Source organism: Aptenodytes forsteri, unplaced genomic scaffold (genome assembly GCF_000699145.1).
Source record: "Aptenodytes forsteri isolate BGI_AS27 unplaced genomic scaffold, ASM69914v1 Scaffold184, whole genome shotgun sequence".
NCBI classification, from domain to species: Eukaryota; Metazoa; Chordata; class Aves; order Sphenisciformes; family Spheniscidae; genus Aptenodytes; species Aptenodytes forsteri.
Genome location: NW_008796078.1, coordinates 142,101 through 144,990, shown reverse-complemented (window position 1 = coordinate 144,990; position 2,890 = coordinate 142,101).

Here is a 2,890-nt window from a genome sequence, read left to right as displayed (position 1 = left end):
TATTATTATATTATTATCAGTTGCCGACTGAGGTTAAACCACGACACTGGGCATTAGGTTCCTAACTCTTTCCACAGATCTAGAAAAGATTTCATTATGTTCCTACACTTGTAATAGAAGAATTGCTCAAGATTTTGCTAAAAACAACGTAGCTGTAACAGGATGCTTGTAGCTACCAAGTGGGAGTTTATCTGATGAGACAGACAGTCCCAGGACTGGCTCCTGGGGAGCTCTCTGCATGTAGGTAGGGAGCTACAGCTAGAGGAGGATCATTAGAAAGCAACAGAACTAAAAGCACCCAGCATATGTGGTCAATTCCAGAGACTCCAGGCAGCCTTTTCCATCTCGTGATGTTTTGCAGTGCATGCGAAGAGGCAGGCTGCTGCCGTACCAGTCCTGATGAGATATCGGCTCCTGTTGGCAGCAGCAGCTGCCTCTGCGCCATTAGTCACTCACGCAGGCACACACCGAACGACTGAGGGAACTTAGGAGAGACGGCAGCATAAACTGTTCTTCAATTTCCAATTTTGTTACCATCGTTCATCTGGTTTGCTTGCTTGTCTCATGTCTCCCAGGCCTGATCTCGAGAGCCATTTTTCTGCTGGGGCGATTTCTCTCTGCAGGGCTCTCTGCCTTTCTCAGGTTGATCGTGCAAGTGGAAATGAAATTCCGTTGAAACGGATTCATTAAAAGAAGATTAGTAAGATTAGTCGAACTATGACTGTTTTGTGCCTTCCTTGTTGAATGCAAAGAATTGTGCTACAAACAACAGAGCCGAGGGCCAGCCCCTCTCTGGAAGCGTATGACGTTGCTCCATCTATTCTGGCCTTATCAGCAGCTATCTACCGGTAAACGGATGACAGCTTCTGCAAGTTTCTGTTGCCATACGTACACACACACAGAGAGAAAAAAGGGCTTTTGTGGCAAGCGAGAAATTTCAAACACGTACAGCGCAGCGCTGCTTTGTTTCAGGAAGGTGGGCTCGGGGTGACCGCTCTCGTCGGCAGAGCACACCGGGCAAAGGGGAGCTTCATTTTTCATGCACCCAAGCTGTGCAATCGCCAGTGATTGTTCCACGGCGTTAACGGAAAGACGGAGTTATTTCTGGCTTCCCTCTAAGACTTTCAAAGCTGGTTTCCAGGAGTGCCTTAGCTACTCACAGCCGCTCTCTGAATTGTACGGGCGATGGGTTTCCCCCCCCCGGGGCTCTCCGACAGCTTTCGGGATTGCCTGTGGTACTCGGCCATGCGTGACCGCTGTGACCCGTGTCTTCTCGTCCACGCACAAACCCATTAACAGGAGCACCGAGTACCCGAACAGGAACCAAGCGTTTTCCCCGACAGGGAGCCAGGGGAGCATCAGCACGGCCCGGGCTGGGCGGAGGGAGGGCGATGTCTAGCAGTGCTTTGAAACAAGGGCAGGAAAAAGGGCTTATCACACCCGTGCTGCCCCACAAGTCCCCACCTCTCCAGCCTATCTCATGGGCTGCTCCTGCTGTGCCCGGCCGGCCTCACTGCCACGGCGCTTTCTGCCGCCTTCTTGCCCCCGGCAGGAGGAGGAATGGCAGCCGGTCCCCGAGCTCAGTGACAGGAGGAGGGAACGGAGGGTGTTTCGGTGTTTGGGGACTGGGAGAGGCCAGGCTTAACCAGGAGCTATGGATCTCACAGGAGAAAAAAAGGGGAAAAAAAAAAAAAAATCCTCCTGACTGAATCGTGTTTACCTCGGCTGCACTGGAAACCGCTACCGCGTGGTTGATGCTAGACATCTTTTTAGAAACAGCTGCTATCTCCCCGCCTTGCATTTTCTGCTGCCTGCTTTTGTTTCCAGCTCTTTTTTGAGGTGGGGGGGGGGGGGGGGGGAAGGTCAAACAAAACAACAGCAAAGAAAGAACAAAACCAAAGCGCAGCAGGTCGGGAAGAGCAGAGAGAAGGCAGATCAGGAGCTCCTGTCCTTCCCGTCTCAGAGCACATGAGCAATCAATGACATTAAAAGCAGCAAACACGGAGCCGATGTAAGGAAGCGCTGTTTCAAGGAACACGTAATTAGACCAAGGAACGCAGTGCTGCGGATGGACATCCAGGGCAAGGACAGAGCCAAATTTGAACAATTATCTGTATAACAAGAATAACAGAGTTTTAACAGTTAATGATCTTGTGTGTGTGGAAATGACGTAACATGGCATGTTCCCCACTTTAAGCCAGTCAGGATTAGGAGAAACCCTCTTAGAAATGCAGACTAGCCTTAACAGCTCAAAGCAAGGCTCCCCAGGCCTGCCTGGGAGGTGCTTGGAGCTCCCCATTTGCTGAAGACCCGTTTGACCAGGCGGACCGTGTTGCTTTGCTGTAGCAACACGCTGCCCTTTTCCCCGTTACGTTCCCGTTATACCTACGGTTGCATCGAGACGAGCACAACAGCGGCCACGAATCCATCCCGCTCCGCAGTCCCAATAGTCTCTTCAACAGTTTTTTCTTTATTTACCCATTGCAGAATTTGTAATAGCTATCTCTTCAACCCTTTTGATTTTTAAGTTTCCCAGTCAGGTCCTAAGTATCTTTTATTAAGATGAAAGGAACCTCCTATTCTTGAGCTTCCACATATCTGCTACAATTCCCTTTATATACATCCAGAATATTGCTACTCAAGTAATTTCACCCTCTCCTGTCACTTTGGCTATGTCCAGCTTATGCTTATCCACATTTAGCTATTAACTTTTATTTAAACAAAGTACAACTAATCATTTTATTCATCTATCTAATATTACATTAACCCATATTATCATTATAGCTGAAAAACAGAGTTAACTGTGTCATCAACCTAAGCATCACTGTAGTATTCAAGCCTTGTACTGGAAGTTATTATTCTTATTCTTATTATTATTCTTATTCTTATT